This window comes from Stegodyphus dumicola, chromosome 7 (assembly GCF_044657685.1).
Source record: "Stegodyphus dumicola isolate Sdum_Otavi_A_Nest chromosome 7, ASM4465768v1".
Lineage (NCBI taxonomy): Eukaryota > Metazoa > Arthropoda > Arachnida > Araneae > Eresidae > Stegodyphus > Stegodyphus dumicola.
In genome coordinates this window covers 19,212,237-19,235,436 of record NC_140774.1, presented here as the reverse complement: position 1 = coordinate 19,235,436, position 23,200 = coordinate 19,212,237, and the positions used below count along the sequence as shown (strand labels likewise).

Sequence of the window (23,200 nt, the reverse complement as noted above, 5' to 3'; positions counted from 1 at the left end):
CGACTGTCGAAGGAGAAATTAAAATTCAAAACTTCGTAGACGCGATTTACATATTAAAATGTAAAATATTACTCAATCAGTCTCAATGTTTTAAACGAAAAATAGCACTTCAGATTCTTCTGAAATTTCTCACGTTTCTGCATCGAACCTATCCTTTTATCAACTTTAAAAAAAAAAAAAAAAAAAAAAAATTCTTTAGTTTAAGCTATATTTGTCCCTCCTTTCAACTAAGAAAGATTTACTAGCATTTTCCTTTGCTACGAAATTTTTAAATCTTTTCCCAAGAGCTATTCTGATATAACCGTCTTTACTGACCCGAATCCCTCTTGTCAGCGTAGCCTTTGTTTAATAATAAAAATTTACTTTTAAGCGTCTCCAGGGAAAGAAGCGGCAGGAAGAATTCTCAATTTTATCAATATGGAGAAAAATGTAGCTTTCGTCAACTATATATCCAAACGATCTCTCTTTTTCTCTTCTCTGCCTCTGCTTTTTTTTTTTTTTTTTTTTTTTTTTTTTGGTCTTACTGTTATCTTTATTTTGTTAAATTTACATTTCGCTACATGGGAACTATTACGAATATTTGATCCTAAATTTAATATTACCTTTGTTAAGGTCAAAGCAAACATTGCTTAAAATATTGAATCCGAAATGGGTAATATTATCCGAATAATTTAATTCTGAAGGACGCGGTGACAACCAGGTCATAACAAATAACAAAATACTAGATGATAATCTACAGGTAACTGGTAAAATATTATTTCTTTAAAAGCAACCTAAATTCGAATAAAAATGCACCGTAGTATTAACATTATAATATCTAATGCGAAAGCTTCAATTCTAATAACTTGAATCTCGCACATTCTTGTGGTTGTCTCTACTACTCTTCAGGCCTCACTTATTCCATAAATAATTAGACAAGGTGTATGCCAGCCGACTTGGCAAAATCGTAGACTGGATGCTGGTTCGTGTTTGCTTGATGGGCCAGTTTTGTATTGAGTAGGGATCGATAAAGTTCAACTCTCAGAAAGGAAATCTTTGCAGGAAATTTGCGAGGGCCTGTCTTTGCTAGTAAGTTAAAAACATGCACTACATGAACGAATCCATTTTAAAATTCAAAGAACTCGTTCTCTCTATGCAACGAAAAAGGCGGAAATTAAAAGAGTACTTTTTAAAATTTTCAGAACCTGCCACGCGAATGCCAAGGAGGGGTGAAATGCAGTAAATGTTAGAGACTACAGTAAAAATAGTCTGCCAGCGTTTGCTGAAGTCACTAAGTGCACCATATACTTCGGCTAGCAAAATGGATAACGCCGGATAATTGGAATCGTAGAGCTGGACGACAGAATAGTGTTGCAATCAGTGTTGCTACTAAATTCTCTCTCTCTCATTAAATTTTCACTTCAGATACATTTTCTCATTTGCATCCTCGTGAGAGCTAACGAGAAGAAAAATTGACAGTAAAGCTCCATTCTGATAAATGAAAAATTGAGAAGAATTGACAAGAAAATTGATTAATTAAAATAAACCTTACAAATTTTTGCAATCTATCCATCTTAGGTTGGGTTTGGTAGATATCCAAATTAATTATAAATTCCATATTGAAATTTTCAGGTTAATGAGACATATGCCTAATGGCACACTACCACTGATTTCAAGGAACTCTCTAACATTTACAAGATAGTGTGTTTTCACAGCTCTTCTTGTTGGGCTGTTTCGTATGTCTGTCGCAATTTTTATTTTATTATTTCTCATTTTCTTCCAAAATTTATGTTGTTGTACCTATATTCTGTGGTGAGGTTTTCTGATTCGTAAAACTTAGCAGTAACTTAGTAATGCATTTTCTCACTCTCACGAATTTTTTCAGTTTTCTTGTTAATTCTGAAATGTTTAACTGCTACGTCTTTCAAAACGTGCGAATATCCCCCCCCTCCCCCGATGCTGAAATGCAGACAACATTTTCCAATTTTCACTCCATTCCTTTACTTTTCTGATGAAAGATCTTGCACTATAGTTTCCACTACCCTGAATTTAAATAACGTTTTCGGAAGTCCCTGAGCGATGTGGCACACTTCAACATGTCTTTGCAAATAACTTTTTGCAGTTTGTGTGTTGTCGTTAATGCTCACTTGTATGACCTATAGTCAGCCCAAGCCCACGAATTCCCTCGTGGCAAGGAACGCAAGTTTATGCCTGTCCTTGGCAACAGCCTTGAGCACCATACAGGTGACAGTTCGATTTAGCTCAGTTCCTCTCCCCAATTTTGATGGTGAGCACCTCGGAGGAACGGGTCCGTGGATCTCCTACACCTCTTCTGCTACCAATCAACTTCTCGAGAGAACTTTTGTCTCGCCGCATATTTACAGTACCCTCATGCCGCAATGACACTATACACTTACAAACACCCATGCCTTTTCCGGGACTGGAACTCGGGCCCTTCAGCACGGCGGTCAGCGACGCTAACCGATATACCGGTTGCGCTGCTGACTTGTGTGTTCATAAATCGAGACATTGTTCGTTACCCCAGGCATTTTTCATTCGAATAATTTGTTCGTGAACTGAATTGTTAGTGATTCGTTGTTCCATTGTATATACCTTTTCAATAAATAATAAAAGACAATAATCTACTTCATCTCCATCATGCTGCTTTTGTGAAAAGAAGAGAAGATAAATTAACTATTATATAGAGAAATATTCCTACATTTTTGTTGTGGTAACTTAGCATCACACATTTCCGATAGCTTCTTATTGGAAAATAAGCTTTTCATTTATTGTTGCATTTCAGGAAGAAAGAAAGCGAGGAATGGTAATTATGGCAATTTATTTCTCATGGATAATTTTCGTTAATGCGCCTGAAACCCCTTCCTTCTTACGCTTCATTAGCAAATACTCGCAAAACAATGCTACACGACAAAAATGTAACTCATAAATCAAATCTTAACACTCTTTTTTTAATATAATGATGATGTAAATATTGTTTATGATCTTTTGTTGTTAGATCTCTGTAGTTTATTCCACTTCTTCTTTGGATGTCATTTGCAATCAGTATTTTTGTTAGATTTCGTCGGCGCATTTAGTAAAAGCTTCTTACAACGAAGTATCGGCAGTAGTTATTAGATTCATTTCGTGTAACTGTAGGCAGAATTTTGTAAACAGAATGCTTCTGTTACAAAAACACTGCATTTTGTCAATATCAAAAAAATTTAAGTGTCAATATCAAAAACGTAACAACACAGCTCTGTTCAAAAGTTAAGCTTTTCTTCTTCAAATCTCGACTGACTGTTACAACAAGTTTGTACTATTGAAATAGTTGTATATTGAAAGAACATACAGAACGTATTCAGCGCTGCCGTCTTGTTCGCTGTACAATAACATAGTCTAAAATAATTGCATTCAAACTTATATTGTTTACCTATCTTCATGTAAATAAAAACAAATTACCTACTGGTATAGTGAAAGTGTTATTTAGTTAACAACATTTCACAAGCAATACTTTATCTAGGAGCAAATTTTATTTGCAAAATAATAACATTGTTACGAGCATAAACTATTCACGTGTTTCTCATAAAATATTCCGATAGTTACAAAAACATTTGAATTAACGTAAGGTCTTTTCAGTGCATATAAAATCATAAATTGCAAAAAAGCGAATAAAAAGTCTCGATAGAAAACAAATAAGGAATAAAAGTTTTCAGATTTTATATTACTCCAAAAGGGGCCTTCTTTTAACGTTTTATCTGTTACCTTTATTTATTAAATATCATTTCTTCCAACTTAAACCGCACAAAATTCAATACCACAAAGCATAAACAATATCACAAAACGTTTACAAGCAGCATATCTTTAGAATTTTCGATAGACAGTCTCACTCGCTGGGAGATAAAAATGTGTTGTTTTTTTTCTGTACTTTGATGTCATTGCTCGCTTCGAAATCATTCAATTTGTAAATCAAAAATTCGTTAAGGTTTTACAAAATAGGAAATAGGTAATAAAACAAATTCGAAATTCAGAAAATTCGGGGCTTCCAGGTACCCAAGTTCAGGTGGAGGATTACGTTATTTACAATTTGATGGTTCTAGGTATCGTCGTTTTCACAATGCGAGAAACATACATACATTCATGCTGACTCTTCATTATTTACTTTCTTTAAATATAAAACAGGGAGATAATATTTGGTGGTAACAATTTGAAAAGTGAAGCGCCGTTTATAGTGAACCGACGCAAAATGCCGTTTCGAAACTAATAGCTCTTATGGGCTAGAGCTCCTTTAGGCTAAATATTTAGAGTATTATAGCAATAATGATTAGAAAAATAGAAATAATGATAGAAATAATTAATATCTCTCAATTACCAGCAGGATGTGCTACCAGTTACACTATGAGACAACACACAAAGGAAACCGATGATTCCTTACATTCTTCAAAATTTCTAAAAGCACTACACTGGGGCCTAACTAAAACGTGTTGGACGATAATTCGTCACTACTTATATTCCACATTATAACCTTTCCTCGTGCGTAGTCTCTTGATGTAATACTACTAGGTAGAAGGTTAATAGTTGTTTAAAGTAATGCGTGGTAATAACGCATGGTGGCAGCATCATTTTATTTGAAAAGTGATTCGATACATGTGTGTGAAACAAACGCAAAATTGAAGAGTGGAACTAATACATTCTCCATAAGGAGCTTACTCTTGTTGCATTTAGCATCATTACAGGAATATATTTAATGCTTATAAGTGTAGTTCATTATTCTCCATCACATACTTATTTTATACACCAAATATGACAAGTATTGGATTATCTCATAATATATGTTTTTTAAGAAAGTTTGTTCAGAGCATCTAGTAACGCATCACCTCCGTTTTATGCATTTTAGCCAAAATCCCTCGTTTCCCGTCGATATTAAAGTTTTAAATACTAAAAGTGAAAAGTTTTGGATTGCATTTTATTATAGTTTATCATTAAAAACAATTATGGGCTTCGAATGAAGTGCCATATTCGGTTGTCCATTAAAAAATATTATATACTTCATGTAAAGAACCCTTTCCCATTGTCCAGTTTTAGGCAAAATGTAATCAACTTATAAGGTATTTTCCCCCTCCTTACTGCATGTCTTCGTGTTGTAACGGTAGCACACTCGGAGCGTATTCGAGAGGGCGCCCGAACTGGTGTGGTGCTTGGTGGATGATGATTCTTCACCATCAGGATTTGGTGGCTGGGTTCCCTAATCCCCAGTCGCTCTTTAAAAAGGGGAGTACATAAGGTAGTTTCTTCCTCCTCTCTGCATGCCTTCGTGGTGTAACGGTTAGCACAATCGGCGCGTATTCGAACGGTCCAGGTTCGAGTCCCGGCGTGGGCATTGCCCGTTTTTCACGTCTACTGCTCCAGAAATACCTAATAACTTTACAAACTTTTTATCTGAATGTAAGAAGCTACAATACGGGAAATGGGACTTTAAGGAATTTGATATAAAAATCATCGTGGGAGAAAACAAATCCTCGGATACATGCAGACATCATTGCAAAAAATGCGAAAACAGGTTGTGGGAACTTTCCTTCGCACGTATTTACTGAAAACTAACTGCGAATTTTTGAACCGAAAATATTATCTCCCTTACCTATGCATATAAGTTGGCGAAGTAAAAAAAAGTATTCGCAGCAGAAATTATTGCATCTTTCATAGATTTTTATAACAACAATAAGATATCAAAATGAGGCTTAAAAACTCTTTGCATGCTGATGATATTGCCCCAAGATTGTAATTATGCCTTTCAACAGCTTTACTCGCGAACTTTCGACTTTTTGATAGTTTACTTGTTGTTAAGTGCTAGGTAGGCGGGCCAGTAGCGCCTCTTACAGCAATAAGGTAGATTTAAGATGCTGTAAATAAGTTGAAGTAGCTGGATCATGTCCAACGGTAGCCGTGATCGCACATTTCAGTCTCACCGTTTTCGTAAAACTTGTTAAAACGAGGTTTTCTGCGGAGCTTCTTAATGTTTGTTTCGCAGATAATGAGTTTTCTGCGGGTTATTTCCTTGTGCTTGACAGATATACTATGAAGGTATCCAGACTAGATTACCCGATAGCATAAACAAATGTTCCATTTCTTGCGATGTGTATGCTCCGGTGTCTACTGGGATACGTCATCGTGCTTGATTGAATGAAGTGTGTATGTATGAATTCGATATTGGGATTTGTTTTATAAATAATGCTTCAAATGATTGTTTTCTGGGTTCCTGCTTTCTTTGGAGGTGTCAGTCCATAACGCTTCCTGTCTGGGGAATAACAAGAGGAAAATATTTTTCGCACTTTATTACTGTAATTTTTTATCTAATGAATATGCAATAGGCGCTATTTAATGTGATCATTTTTGATCAAAGGTATTTTGATAACATTAAGCAATGCAAAAATGTAATCCTTTGAATCAGCAATAGAATTTTACTAATATATATATATATATATATATATAAAGAAGAACGTCTGTGTGTTTGTCCTCTAATAACTCAATCACTACATATAGATATCGTCGCCAAAATTTTTACGATTCTTTTCTGAGTGCTGGAAAAGTTCGACGTCCACTTTTTTCCAAAAAAAAAAAAGGTAGCTAAAATCAGAGACAGTAATTAAAAAATCAGAAAAGCGATAATTTTCGCCCTCGTTTTTCCGAGTGGCAACAGTCTCGGGCGTTGGAGATAAAAATGCTTTATTTCGAAAAGTGTTGCTACTGTTCGCGTTCAAATCGTAGAGTTTGTTAATCAAAAATTTTCAAGTTTTACAAAATCTATACATATAAGGGAAGAATGTCTGTTTGTGTGTTTGTTTATTTGTTCGCGTTATTGATTTCTGATCAATTATGATAAATGTTTTGCCGCATTTAATCGACTAAAATTGAATATAGGTGAAATATATTTTATGGAACTTGAGCGTTTACGACCGTTTGGTTAAAAAGACGAAAATCATTCAAAACTGCGCGCTATTGTTGCTGATATAATGAGAGAGAATCAGCTTATTTTTCTATCGAAATTTTGTATGCGGGTTCCATATCGCATCGGAGTGAAAAATGTATGATTATGAATCGTATTTTTTGCATCGTTATTAAAGAAGGATAACAATGGTATCATTCTCTCTGTTGTTAGATGTATTACTTTCAATCTAACTTACCTGGCGTCGGGTACTTCCGCTTGTTTAATATAAATCTAACTAGAAGTATACAAATAGGCATTTCCAAAACATTTTGGTTAGGCGAATGCAAAAGATTGTTTAAGAACTGTTTGTTCATAATGTCTTCAATGCAAAAGTTATTTTATGAACTGTTTATAGCACTGAGTGGTGCTAGACCGTTGAACTTAATATCTACGCTAAATTAAGGTTGCTTTTCTTGCCTCATTAAATGGTTGACTAAAATCGAAACCAAGCTTTTTTGGCGACTTAATCCCTTAGCGACATTTCTCTGTCACTTGCGAATTTCACAGCACTTTTTTAACCTAATCTGATGACTTTATTTGGTGCTATACTATCTATTATTTGCTACATGCTAAGCAAGGAATACGTAATTTATTTTTGTAAAAAACAAGTATTAATTTTACTTAATTTTATTCAATTTTGAAATCACATCAGCCATCGTTCATGGCGCCGATGTTACATTCTAGCTATCCGTTCTGACTAAAACCGTTAGACGACGCCTTCCTCGTTTGCTCTTTGGAACAATATAGAACTTTTTAGAACAGTACATTGCCTTTAGAGCAGAATTTAGGTGCTCCCTGTATCAGTTTTTGGCGAATATTTCGAAAACGTTGAAGAAATCGATCAGAGCGGATGGTGATTTTCTGAAATTTCGTTCTCGAAAAAAGGCATAACGGATAACAAAGCAAATTCTTACTAAAGCTGTTACATAGTGCAACGTAAGGTGTGTTCTACAGATTTTATTCGAGCTTGGGAAAATTTTGCACAATTCACCATGAACTAGAATAGGAGAAATATCTCTGTCGACCTGAGACTTCAGAAAAACTACTTCCATTCATCTAAAAGAAGACTCTTTACTCAAAGCCCGGGCAATGCTGTGTAGTTCAGGTTCATAATACATTGTTTCAATTCATGAATTGAAACAATGTATTATGAACTTTTCTTTCTACTCCTTAGTTTTAAATTGTTGCACTTAAACAGGTAACTTACTATTCGTTCTGTTCTCAATCGAATGACATATAAATGAGGACGGTGCTGTCCTCAAATGTGCACATTTATTTTTATTTCTTAAAATTATACTAAAATGTAAAGAAGGTCTATTTATTCGCTGGGAGTTTATTTTTGTTTAAATACGGTTACAAATTTTGTATACAAGTAAATGGTTTTAGCGAAATTGCATTATTTTTGTGTATAATGCAACATGAAATGCTTGAAAGATAAGATGCTTCGCCAGAAAACATGAAAAATAGAGGATAAATGTTAAATTAATAATGTTAAATAGACATGAAAAAGGTCTATTGAGTAAATGGCTATCTCGCTAAACTGGCGAGATATCGCCAAGTTGGTGATGGTTTTGGCGACTAATTTTTGTCACCAAATTTGGCTAGGAATCTTCAAAAGTGGCGAGAGATGGTGACCATTTGGCGATAATTAGGTCCAGTCCCTCTATAACTGTAATGCGTAATGTGACTGAATAACTGTAATTTATCCTATATGTAACTGTAACCTATCCGCCCTCATATGTCTTCTAGTAGTTTGGAGAAGTGGAAGTAGCAGAGATTTCACGGCAGCCGGGGTAAACTGATATAAGACCAGGAGAGCATCAGTTCTGATTATTGAGAAATCTCTGCGTGAGCTTTGCTTTTTAGGTGCGGTTTGCATTGCGTTGTGTTTAACGTTCTTAGTGGTCTGAAGCAATTACGGGTTGTACTCTCGTATACTTTGAAGAGTTGTACGAGTATTTTTGTGAAAAGTTCCTGAACTGTAAAGTGTTTCTTTAGATAAAACAAATTCTGTCAAGCTGTCATCGGTTCTGCGTGCGTTCACTTTGTTACGAACCTGTGCGTAGGCAACAATACAGTATAACAGATATTTGTAATTTTAAATAAATCTGTGAAGAAAATAAATACGTTTGAGTTAAATGCACTCTTAAATACGTATATGTATCCAATACTAAGTGAGTGTTATGACTGCTAAACACTGGTGTTTCAGTTCGGATTTGTTCCCAGCAAACGGATTGGCTGCATGATTATTTGTTTTCCAGCTTTGTAATGCGTAACATGGCTACTAATTAATTTCCTCCATAAAATTCTTTAGGAAGACCTGTTCTCGTCAAACAGATAACTTTCTGGTTTTTTTCCGCAATGGATTTCACAGGGAAAATTTATATGTGATACAAGTACGCAAAATACTTTTATATAGTGTTAATCATTCTCCTATCTTATTCTTTCTGTCCCATGCCGATTTATTTCTACGTGACTCTTTACAATGGGAAACGGAATTTTTGAAACAAGTCGTTTTTTTCTCTATCTATGGAGGTAAAAGACTAGAACTCGAAAGCAAATAGACATTCCACTCTAGTGAAACTCGATACATTTTTATAACACAGGACGAGGGTGGGGACTGCTGATTATTTTTTATTTCTTCCCTTCCTTGACTGAACATTTTGAATGCCTCAGGTGCTTTGTACTCAGAAATTTCTTGAAACGAAAGTTAAGGATAAAAGATATTCTTTAATGAAATAAAATTGTAGATAACTAGTTATAAAAGAAAAAGAAAAGAGAAAAGAGAACTTTTAGACAAAAGCAGATGAAATTCTAGGAATAGAAAATGGTGCAAAAATACAATAAAAAATATATTTCGATTTAACGTATCTACGTTTAGATACTCTTGGGACGAAAGGCGAGAGCAATGACCTTTTAGAATGAGGTGCAATTTGTAGAATTCGACATTACTTTAAAGTGCTGCCCCATCGGGGCATTGGAATTGTCAAGACCCATTGGAATTGCCCCATTGGAATAGTCAAGACATGTGATTTATCGATCCTTCTACCTCCTAAATTCAACAATAATTGTGAAGATTTTAAATAAATTAATTTACTGATACGTCATTCTGATGTTTACAAAACTGACGGCTAAAAATAGAAACGGTGTTCGCCGAAAACATCGCGGTGGTGGTGTATTTAATTATGCAGCTAGCCCGTTCGCGGGATTCGAACCTCGGACCGAACTACCAGTGTTCAGCGACTTTACCGCTCGGCCGCTAGTGGGTCCCCGAAAACATCGCAACAAAAACGTCGTGGAAGAAACAATGCAAGGCGGAAACATTGACGAACAAAATATCATGGAGGGGGAAGAAAGCAAGGAGAAAACATTGTACAGTACAACTCCAATTATCCGAACTCGGACTATCCGAATCGCTGATTATCCTAATCGCTTTCAGAGCTTAATTAAAAAATTACGAGTGTGGCCACATGCAACTTCTCATTGTCAAGCGGATGTGTGGACTGCCGAGAGCGGATGAAGCCAGTCAAACAGCTTACTTTGACCGAGATGTTCTGCAAGCAGTGACTTTCAGCACTTGTAATTACTCTAGAGTATGGCTATATCTACAGTATAGTACTCTACAGTATGGAATGTACGTGTTCCCTTTTCATTTTAATTAATTAAATATTAATTAATTCAATAATCAATTAAATTAATTAATTTCTTTAAAATATAGCTTTTTTCTCCTATTTTCAACATACAGTACATACAGTAATTAATTGAAGTGTACATAGACCCTTTCTTCGGAAAAAATCCAATTATTCGAATTTTTGATTATCCGAATCGAGTTCGGTCTCAATTGATTTGGATAATTAGAGTTCTACTGTAGTTCTAAAACATAGTCTTCGAAAATAAAGCTATTTGAAAACATTGCAGTTTTAAAACATTGTTGTAAAAATAAATATCGTGGTAAAAATTAAATCAGCTACAAATCATCGCATGACGATAACATAGCATACTTACATTTTTTAGGCTTTAAAAGTTCGAAATGTATAGTCACATAATTATTTGCGAAGGCAAGAAGGAATTAAAGATATTTTTAACAAAGAAAAGAATTTTAATAGGCTTAATCTTATGATGTTACTCATGTTGCTTTTTGTAATCTTATTTCGACTATACTCTGTCATGAAAAATTACCAGTTCTATTTTATAAAAACAGATTAATTAAATAATAACCTTTAATGGTTAACTACATAAGTTTAAAATTATATTAACTGCTATGCGACGCGCAGTCTTAATATTGCTGCGAAATACCCAACCGGCCGTGTCATCATCAATTACTCCAAATCCACGAACTCGTAGAACGCAACAATTAATCCCATTGCTAACAGTTGCTCGGGAATATTCTCGAAGTTAGGTTAAAGCTATATATACTCTTTTATCAAGTTTATCAAGTTTATGACTTTATCAAGTTTTTCAAAAGTAGGTATAATGTAATGCAAACCAAACAGAAGAAAAAGAAAATGTTGCCACTTATAAACATTAAACTGTAAAAGTAATCTTGTTCTTGGGCATTTAATAAACAAATAGAAAGGTTCAAAATCATCTATTAAATATCACCAAAGGTATTTAAAGAAAAGTTCTCTTTAGAATATTCTGTGAATCGTTCGACATCAACTTCCGGTTCACAGCAAAGAACAAGGAAAGACATAATTCTGCTTCTAAAAAAGGAACAAGATAAAAGTAGTTTTGGGAAGCTTAACGTATAAGCTTTAAAATAAAGTAAAAAAAAAAAAAAAAACAATTGCTTGAAAAATTGTCTCCAGAACTGACGATTAGAACGTAGAATATCTTAAGTTAACAGACATTCATCTGACTTCTGTTCTGAAAACTGTTAGTGCTAGGAGTATGTCCTCCGATATCAAGAAGCTGTTGCAGTGAAAAGATACCAGGTTGTCAGGAAAGAAACACTAGGTATCCATCCACTCAGTTTATTTTCTTGTGACAATTCTACTTTTTAAGGTACTACAGAGTTACATAAGATTTTATCTTACTCTTTTTAAATACATTGTTAAATTTGAAAGTGACGCCCCCCTTGTGGCCCACACGCTTGTATTGCAGGGTCATTAGGTTATATCATGTCGGAACTCGAAAAATGTGCAGTACCCTTGCTGAGAATCGAACCCTGTACCTGCTGAATACGCGTTGAACATGTTTCCAATTACGCTACAAAGGCATACGGAAAGGAGGGAAAAAATACCTTATAGCATGGTGATGATTATTTGTTCTACCTGAGGTACTTAGTGAGTTTGACATGTCTGAACAGAACTTATTTGAATACTTTTTTTTTTATTTAATAGACTCTATAATACAAAAACGTATTACCTATAATTTCCGAAAAAATGTATTAAGCCGCTAACAATTCACATTTCGGTTTACTATATCAAACTAGATACCTCTTAACTCTCTATCATTTCTGCCCTTAATGCCTCTGGTCAGTTAACGGGGCAGGAGCAACCTGTCAATAGTTTCTTCAGTTCTTCAAACAGAAGAAAATGTCCCCGGACTTAAGCATAAGTTGCAGTTAAAAACTCGCAATATGTAAACCTACTCATTCATAAATTAGATGTGGATAAACTTCAGGAATTTAAACCATTGTGACACAAACCGTAAAGCTAGTATCACATATCCAGTTTATTTCAGACGAACAACCGTTTGAAATAATACAGGATGTTTCTAAATAAATATCGGGTTTTTAACGTTTTGTAGTATTTGTTACATAAATCTTAAACTCATAATTTGACATAACGTCCCTGTGACATAACGGCAGACGAAATAAAAGCAGCATTTGAAGATCTTTTGCCAGAAACGCGGTCGCCAGTTATCTTTCCAAAAGGCCCGAGACCTAGGGACGAAACTACCTGTAATTGGATACTGGAAGTGACAGCAGATTTCAAAGACAGGCTTCTCGACCACAAGCGGGTTTATATTGGATCTACTTCGTGTCCGTTTAGAGAATACGTAAAAATAACCCACTGCTACAACTGCCAAACCTTTGGCCACCTAAGTAAAAACTTCAGATTCCCACCAGCCTGTACTAAGTGCGGAAAAGGTCATTTAACACAAGAGTGTACGGCAGAAGAGGAAAATTGTGCGAATTGTGTTCACTCCAATACGCATAATAGCACAGACTTTGACGCAAGTCATCCGGCAAGTTCTTCAAAATGTCCTGTGTACCGACAGGAACTGCAACGAGGCAGCAAAACACAGCAACAACGGATGTAAGCAGTAACCAATTCCGCCAACAAGTCACAGGACTCAGGTTTCTCCAAGCAAACCTGCAGAGAGCTAGATCTGCAACGCTTAACTTCATGGATATTATGACAAAGGAAAATGCGGATATCGCCCTCATACAAGAGCCGTACTTAGCACATAGTCATCTGCCAGGAATTCCACCCACAAGCAAGACGTTCCAGTCAACCTCTCAACAGGCTGTCATAATTTATAATGGTCCGCTATCTCCCCTCCTTACATCTCAGACGCAACACTCAGTTACCATTAAACTAGAGACAACTACGTGACACCTTCAAATTACTAATGTGTACTTTCCACCAAGGGAGGAATTAGATCCACTATTAATAGAAATCAGCACTGTCGTCAGAAAAGGGAACAACCAAATCTTATAAGCAGGTGATTTCAATGCTTCAAGTCCCTTATGGGGGGCGCGAGTGGAAAACGTAAGAGGCAAAATGGTTTTAGAATATGCAATGACAAACAGATTAAGCATCATAAACACGTCAGACTCACCGCCCACCTTTCGCACTATAAGGGCGGAAGGTTGGCCGGATTTAACCATGGTTTCTTCCCAATTAGCAAATCAAATGTCGGAATGGCATGTTATGGACATTCCCTCTCTGAGCGACCACAGAATAATCAGCTATCTAATGGGCGCTCAGTTAACTTATACTCTGAAACAGAGGTTCAAGACAGCTTATGGAGGACATCAGAAGTTCCTTAATTTGCTTCGTCCTTATGTAGGTCAATTGATTTTCAACTTCCAAGCAAGCAACACCATAGATGGACTGGATGATGCCTACAGGCATTTAATTGGAACTCTAACAAGTGCAGCAAAACAAACGTATAAGAAAAAAACACCCAGCCAGAAGAAAGAACTTTCCTGGTGGAATGACAAACTAACGGCAAACAGAAGCAGAGTTCGGGCGCTCAGAAGACTGGCACAGTCAGAAACAGATTCCATACAAAGGGACCAAAAAATGCAGACGTACAAGAAGGCACTCGCGCAATACAAACTACAGATAATAAAGGCCAAATCCGACTCCTGGCAGGAACACTGTAGTAGAATACCGGAAATTTTTGGGAAAATACAAAAAATCGCGGCAGGTAAGGTCTTTAGACCGACTCAATTGACTACGAATGTGACCCCTGACGCACCAAATACAAGAAATATTCTTTCGTAATACTGAAAACGGTTTTTCCTTCAGATGATCCCGCCAATGACTCAGAAACATATACATTAATAAGGACGCAATTTCAGGAAAAATTCTGGTCTTCCAAAAATGGAGACTATCTCCCACCAACAATAGAGGAGGTAGACTTAATCATAAATGGTTTGGCAAGGAAAAAGGCACCGGGGCCGGATGGCCTAGACAATGTAATACTCAAGGCATTGCATAATGAGTTTCCAGAGCTCATCCACTCAGTCTGCAGAGCATGCTGGAAAGCAGGACACTTTCCGAAAGATATGAAGCTGGCAGAGATCGCTCTGTTTCACAAAAAGGGGAAAGATCCCTCGGATCCGACCTCCTACCGCCCGATAAGTCTCCTTCCCACAATTAGCAAAGTTCTAGAAAAAATCATTCTAATGAGGCTAAATTATTTCCTGAATAAAAGTTCAGTAATTAATAAAAAACAGTATGGCTTCCGTGAAGGAATATCTACGGAACAGGCAGCAGCAGATCTCCTGAAAGTGCTGAAAAAGAACAGAGAGGAAGACAATCACTCAATAGTAATATCTATTGACATAAAGGGAGCCTTCGATAATGTCTGGTGGCCTGATGTAACAAAAGAATTAGATTCAATCAACTGCCCAATTCAGATCTTAAAGTTGATAAGGAGCTACCTTGAAGACAGACAAGTTCAAGTAACTACAAACGATGGAATAATCCAGCATAAACTGGAGAAAGGCTGTCCACAGGGTTCCTGTCTAGGGCCAACCCTGTGGAACCTAGTAGCTAATTCAGTGTTCCAAATTTTTGAGATGGAGAGCGAAATACATCTGCAAGCTTTTGCGGATGATTTCCTTCTAGTAACTTCGGGAAGAAAGAATATCGAGAAAATTACACAAAATGCACTAAATAGGTTCTTAGAGTGGGCACAAACACATAAACTTACGATCTCAGCAGAAAAAACTACTATGCTATTTATAGGGCGTAAAAGAGTAATGAAAAGAAATCCTACCATTAGACTCAACGGTAGCTCAATAAAATGCTCTTCAAACATAAAATACCTAGGATTTATCCTCAACAATAATCTCTCTTGGATTCCCCACTTAAAAGAACTCGGGAAAAGATGTATCGCATTCAACTGAAAGAATTGTTCTCTACGGCGTAGCGATCTGGGGAAATACACTCAACGTAAGCATGCGTAGATTACTCCTGTCCATGCAAAGGCTGCAACTCTTGCTCATCTGCAAGGGCTACAGAACTACTTCAACGACAGCTCTGCAGGTTCTAGCAGGAATTCCTCCGCTAGACCTGCAAACGGAAAGGGAGTCGTTAATTGCAAGAGTGTTAAGGCTAGGTGAGGATGGAGTTCTATGGGAACAACACCACTTTGCTGAAGACTTTGAAAAACACAAGCCAGTGACGCAAGGACATCCGGCTGAAACACATCTAAAAAGTGTATTCTAGGCCACTATGTGACACCAAAAGATAACCACACAGCTATATTTACAGATGGCTCAAAAACCGAGACGGGTACTGGCAGTGGCTTCTGCGTTCTAAAAGGTAATACAGCTGTGTATAAATGGAAAAGAAGACTTGGCAGTAGGAATTCAGTATTCCAAGCTGAGCTGGCAGCACTTAAAGCAGCAATTAATTATGTGAAGAGGAACAGACTTATCCACATTACTATTTACAGTGATTCTGCCTCTAGCCTTGACGCAATCAAAGGTTACAAAAGTAGAAGCCAGTATGTCCAAGAAATTAGAAAAATCCTCCTCAGTCTTCTACCATCAGAAAGGCCATGCCTCACGTGGGCATTAAAGGTAATGAGGAAGCAGACACCCTGGCAAAAGAAGCGGCAAAGGAGGTCTCAAGAACAGAACTGCCAGATAAATTACCTAGGTCTCATCTCAAAAAGATCACTCTAAAACAACTGATAGACAGATGACAAGCCAGATGGGACACAGCAGATACAGGAAGGAGAACGTATATGTTCTTCCTCAAAACAACGCTAGAGTTAAACTGCAATAGTGGTAGTCAGACACAGTTTTATACAGGTCATGGCCCATTCCTGACCTATCTGCATTGATTCAGCCTGAGTGACACAAAAAGATGTCAATGTGGAGAGGTGGGGGATCCAGACCACTACGTCTTCCACTGCACAAACACGGCACAGTACCATATAAGAAAGCCAAGTCAAGCTTATTGGCCACAATGGGCGGCAAATATGAGAACAAACAAAACAGCACATAAAAAGCTACAAGCGGTAATCAGCCATTGTCAGAGAAAGTATTCTCTAATACGACGATAAGTGTCCCCAAATAGAAATAATCAAGTGCTTAGCGCTCTTAATCATAAAATGTATAAATCACACTAAATCAATCTGGGCACACACCTCGAACCTCTCAACTCAAGACTAACTTAGATAATTAGGACTATGGCAACAACCTGCCTATATTCTTTATAATGTTTACTTTTGCAATTAATGTACAGGTCTAGGACTCGCAAGACCAGATCGTGCCAGTAAAATCTTCAACAGCAATGAGTTTTTCCTACACTTACTAATCGTGTATTTAAATTACAAGTTTGTAATAAATAGGTTCAAGAAGGGCAAGGTCAACTTATGTTATCACCTCAAGTTTATGAATGATATTATTATTGGTATGGCATTTTTGCCTTCTTAATTTTAATAAATATTCAACTTTTTATGCAAATTTTAGGGAAGAAATATTTGTATTTATGTGATCAATTGCATGTTTGAATCTCTTCCCTAGTGATCAGCATTACGTGCTTAATTATGTTTTGTATAAATTATGTGCATGTTCTAAGGTAATAAAACTAACTATGGAATTAATGTAGATAAGTTTCTCTTTGTAATTATGTATCAGCATTATGTATTCAAGTGTTTGGAATCAGATATCAGTTTTACTGAGTATGGTGCTGTACTTTTCTGTTTATGTTCACTTTAAAGTACTCAAGTCTGTATTTATTCCTTCTCTGCATGTACTATGAAGGTCAGTTCGTACTTGGCTAGGATTTAGACTACATAGCAGTACTTAATGATCAGTTTTATGTATTATGCTTATCAGTTTTATTTTTAGTTTTCATGTATTATGTATGCATTTTTAAGTGTTATGTATGCAGGCATTAGGGATCAGCTTTCTGTATTTCTGTACTCAGTATCATGTTAGTTTTTCACTTTAATATTCAGTTTTGTACTTATGTATGTATTATCCTGTCTGCAAGTACTACGAAAGAAAATGTAGGTGAATGGTTCAATTTGTAAAACAACTACAGTTTAAGTGTGCGCAAAGAACTAAATTATGCAGGAATTTGTTATCATAGTGATAACAGGTACCCATTCTTTTAAATGTTCTTACATAAGAGTCAGGCACATGGAAAGTAAACTGCGTTAAATTATGTTTGGGCGCTAGGATTTTTTTAATTATCTTTTAATCCCTCTCTTTATTATTATTTTTATTTTTTATTTTTTATTATTATTTTTTTTAAGTTTACTATGTGCAATAATTTAATAGGTTACAACTTTCCTCCATGCAGGACCAACGATTTCACAGAAGCCCCATAAAGATATGACAGTTGTGTCAGGATAAGCACCCGCATGTAGACATTTAGCAAGTCCAGAAAATCCACGGCAGTTAATTTTTCAGGCAAAGTCCTCCTATCTTTACTTTATCTAACACAAGTTTCTGTCTATTCTAACAGCGATTCTTAACAATCTTTTGATTGCTTCTTTGCTTAATTTTAAGTAGTTCCTAACAGGATACTCTTTTCCCGTACAACAACATCCAAGCTTATATGTAGACTTTATGAGGCTCTTAGCCGTCTATTCGGCTGCGTTCCCGGAGCAGGATGGAGCAGAGAGTAGATGGTTTCTGCCAGGAAAATAACACACTGTGAGGCTAAGGCCAGGTTAGTGGTCTTCCTTGGTGGCGCTCACTCACTCACTCACTCGCTCATAATTTATACATGAAATGAAAGAGCAACTCAAACAGTTCTGTTTCTTGGTACGCGCATGAGCCAGAAATGGCGCATGCGCGTACAATAGTAGCAAAAATGGTGACTGGCGAACAGAAACGTTTTTTCGTTCTGCAGTTTGCAGGAACCGAATTTGTAGTTACTGTGCAACGTGCGTTCCGGATTAAGTTCAGATGTAATAGTAACATCCGTAGATGATATCATCAGTATGAAAATACTGGCTGTCTTTGCAAAAGGATTGTTAAGAAGGAAAGCTTCGCAGCAGCAGGAGTGGCTCCCTCCGAGCGAAAAAGGACACAACTGCGCATGCGTGAAATATCTGTCGCCAAAAGGCGCCAAAGCTAGAAGCTGATGTCGAAGTTCGAACACTGTTCGACGGTCACGTTTATCAAGAGTTTAAAGCTGGGTGACTCCATTTTTTTTCCTACATATTGACAGATATAAAATCAGACATCAAACTGCGATATGGATAATACAAGTTCAACTAGTAAAGCAAAAAAGCACGAAAATTCGAGTTTAAATTATCGCGAAAAGTCAAAGAACGATTCATCTTAACCCGTGTTCCTCAGTTTCCTGTACACGTGGCGGAGGTGGAAAATCTTGCCAGGTACATCACAAAGGGGAAAATTCTCGCCAATAGGTTCCGTCGCCAAAGGCCTTGGCGAATTGTCCCTCTTCTTTCTAGCGGCCTAGAAGACAAATTAGTTTACATTACGTCTATGGAGCCTTTCCTTCTTTACATGACTTTCTTTAACTAAGGGTTACTGAAGAGAATGTTGAGTTCATAGAGGATCGTGTGTATGTGTCTTCACTACCAGCGACCTACCCAACCTAAGAAACAGGATTGAGACCAGCTGTTGAAACAATTATACCACAAACACTAATAAACGTTTTTGAAGCACTGGGCTAACGACTTGATGTGTGCCATGTGACGAAACGTGCTCACATTGAACACTTGTAACCTTGTATTTGTAACTGTTTGAGTTGCTCTTTCATTTCATGTATTAATTATAATTTTACGTTTTACTTAATATATACTACAAAGCGCTAAACCCTGATTTTCATTTAGAAACACCCTGTATTATATCTGCCTTTCCACTGAACGAAGGACGCATGATTTTTTGTTTTCTTTCGCAAAAAGTTATAACTTGATCGTTTTCAACAACTAATCAGTTATGAGCATCGAATACCCTGTCATCAACCATCACTTCTAATGGAGAACTAGTTTTAAAAGTTAAAAATTCATTGTTAGGGAATTTAAAAAAGTCCCTAGTTAACAGTTTAGTACTACGTAGGAAGCAGGAAAAAAATGTTTTATTATATTTTTTTTATTTTATTGCTACTTTTGAATAAAATTCCTCCACAGCTTCTATCAGATTTCAACGATAAATACAACTTTCATTTTTGTTACGCTCTGTCCATTCATGCTTAGATTTTAAATCTGCTGCAAGCAAAATAAAAAGACGCAGAAGCGATTTCCGTCATCTGAATGCTTTCATTTTATCTTTTAAATGATACAAATATTCTATGAAAATATTTGAAACTTTTGACATACGGATATTAGGTACGCCAAAATGCTCACTCTCATACAAATGCTAGAACACAATTCAAAAGCATTTTCCTCCATTCCGCGTAATTGTATTTGAAAACGTTTTTCGATATTATATTTGTTTTGTATACGAGAAAAATAAATCCTCAAAAATATTTTTCTCCCTTTTCGTTTCTCCCCCCCCCCTCTTTTTTCAGAATAAGCCCAGTAATGTAATAGTTTGCGAAACAAATGCGCCTTTCTGAAATTGCACAAACTGATGCTTTGATGTTACTATCATTTTCCGCGAAAAACCGGATTATTTGTTCCCAATACATAAAATATTGTAGCAGTAGAAGCAGAATTTTAAAGCATTAGAAATTTTCGGGATGTTGAATTTAGATATAATGTTTATATATATAAATTTATACCGATTATAATGAAATGCTAGCATGAAAAGGTGTTAATAAATATGAAATACTTTACACAAAATTTGACTTCCGTTTTGATTAAATTTGAAGATTTTTCTTGATATGATTTATTTAAATTTTATACTTAATATTTAACTAAACTCTTTGCTAAGCAGTTTAATTAGACTGATATACGTATAAGTCTATCGTGGATCATTAAAACATCCTACGAAATTCTTCTGAACCTGTATGCTCTTTCAAAGCTCTAAAATTGCCTTTTTGTTACCCTTCATTTTATTCCTATGTTTTCCGTGCTCTTCAAGTTTGCTCCTCCAAACTATCCCTTGATGAAGAACTAAATTATTTAAAAGCAATAGCTATTGGCAGGGGCTTTTCACCCAACATTATTAATCAAGCAGTTAAAAAAATTCTCATCTCAAGACACTAAAAGGCACACTCTTGTTTTAGGAGATTATTAAAAATTCCGTTGTTATTCCCTTCTTTCCATCAATTAGCTATAAAGTTGCACATATTTTGCAGAAATTTAACTTTTGGGTCGTTTATTCTCCCATCAGTAAAATTCCGAGTTCCATACTCAGGGACCTCATTCCGGATATGAATTCCTGGGGTATTTATAGAATTCCTTGCCAGTGTGGTTTAATTTAGATTGGCCAAACAAAGAGAGACTTAAAATTTTTTGTCAAGGAACATGAGGCATATATTATTAGAAAAAAGGAAACACAGAAGTCTACTGTTGCCCAAAATTGTTGGTCCGAAAATCACACTTTAAATTTTTCTGCTGCCAAAATTATTCAAAAAACATCTTCCATTGGAGAACTGGATTTTCTAGAGGCATTTCACATTCAAAAAAAAATCTTTCTGTTCTAGTTAACAATCCTAATTCCAATCCATCTTTGCCTTCGGCCTTTAAAGAAATTATGTTTTAGTTCTGGTTTCATCAACAGATGGCGCCACTATCTTATTTTCTGTCCAGGCTTTTTTATCTTATCTAATCATTATATCCTATCTCGTTCATTTGCGCTTTTGCAGCTGAGGATAGTGGTTCGGTAAAACCATCGAAACTAGTCCTGTGAAAATTTGAAAATATAAGGCTGATTTTTGTTGTTTGACTTCTGAATTAGTATTTGTTCGACGTGTTATTGTGTTAATTAAGAGAATATTGTTTACCAATAATCTAGCCATTTGAGGGAAAAACTGTATACAATAAAGAAAAGGGAAAATTATGCGTATATATATATTTTTTTAATTTTCAGAACCAATCGCTAAAAAAGCTTGGGGAAAAATACATGACAAATACGGTATGTCCTTAAATATTACATACATTTTTAATTGCAAAATATCTTAAAATAAGACAGGCAATTTTATGAAAATTGCTTAAATATTCTATCTTAGTATTAACGTAGCATTTAAAGATACTTTTAAATAAGTTGAATGAAAAAAATTACATATTTTAAGTGCAATGTTCATCAATATTAGCGTTTTCAATATTCCAAACTAAAAGTCTAATAATGACTACTGATTTCTAAAGGAAATATACTTTATTTAAATAATTTCTCTTAAATTTTGAGGAAACGTCTTGAATTTCGATTCGTGTTCAAAAATTAAAAATTAAAAAAAAAAAAAAAAAAAAAAAAAGATTAATTTCTTTTTAAGTGTTTCCACGAGTTTTTAAAAACGGTTTAAGCAATTTTGTGTTTAATTTATCAAATCATAATAATTATAGTGTAGTTGATCGCTTGTGGTGGCAGTAGCGCCCACTTCTATAATAATGCACGTCGAAGCTCATGGAGGGAGCCTCGGTACCCATGGCAGCGATAAAGAGACACACAAGAGGGGATAGAATTTCGTCACGATATCGGACGGCTGTGACGGAACTACCAGAAATCACGCAGAGGTCGGTGCAGCCGTTCATTGCTATCCCAGCCCATATAAGTAAGCCTCCTCTTCTGTAACTGTCCCTTTCGACGATGTTTGGCGTCCACTAGCCTATCCTTGGCTTTCTCCATGCCATCGTCCTTCGGGAATCGTTCTGGATATAAAATAGAGACTCATCTATAAAGAGTATCTGGCTCCACTGCTCTCTGGCTCCGGTGTCTGGCTCCACTATCTGGCTCCGGTGTCCAACTGCGATGTTCATGGGCCCAATTCAACCGCGCTTTCTGATATGCGATGATGATAAAGGAACACAAACCACAGGTCTTCGGGCGTACAGGTCACCTTCATGATGTAGTCGACGCGACACAGTTTTGCGGGATACGGACCGTCCTGCAGCAGCAGAAAGATGCGATGCCAACTGTCGAGCTGTTAGTGATCTACGGCATTTGGCACATAGCAATAGGAAGAGATCATCTGCCGTTGTGTTGATCCAGGAGGGTCCAGGAGTTTTGATCAGTTTGGTATCGATTCAACAGCCAATTGATGATAATGCACATTCAGCTCTCTCACGACAGCGCTTTGATTTGCACCAGATTGCAACATCCCGACAACCCTCCAACGCATTTTCATCGTGCAAATGGTATCTTCATCTCAAGCTTGAATTATCGCTGCTTGCGAACTAACGCATAGCTCCGGCCTGCCCTTTTTAAGGCGTTGTGGTGTGAATGTCGGATAGCTTTTATGCTAATTTTGGTTGCCCATTTGTGTTCGCCCATTCAGATGAAAATGTTTAGGTTGAAAATTAATCTGTCTTAATGCCGTGCTAAAATTTAAAACATCCTCAAGTAAATTATTAATGTGTGTTCGCATCAAGAAATTGCATCGTCATCGGTGTGTCTCCATGTGGCGATTTCCGAGTGCTAAACAGAAGAATGTGTGAAAAAGAAATTCTTGCACGTGTGTG

General features: G+C 36.2%; 1 protein-coding gene across 1 annotated transcript in view; it reads left to right on the top strand.

Annotated features, from left to right (window-relative positions):
* The window catches only part of LOC118204321 (guanylate cyclase 32E-like), a 440,266-nt gene that overhangs the window by 105,037 nt on the left and 312,029 nt on the right, over positions 1-23,200 (top strand). The gene's annotated exons all lie outside the window — the stretch shown is intronic.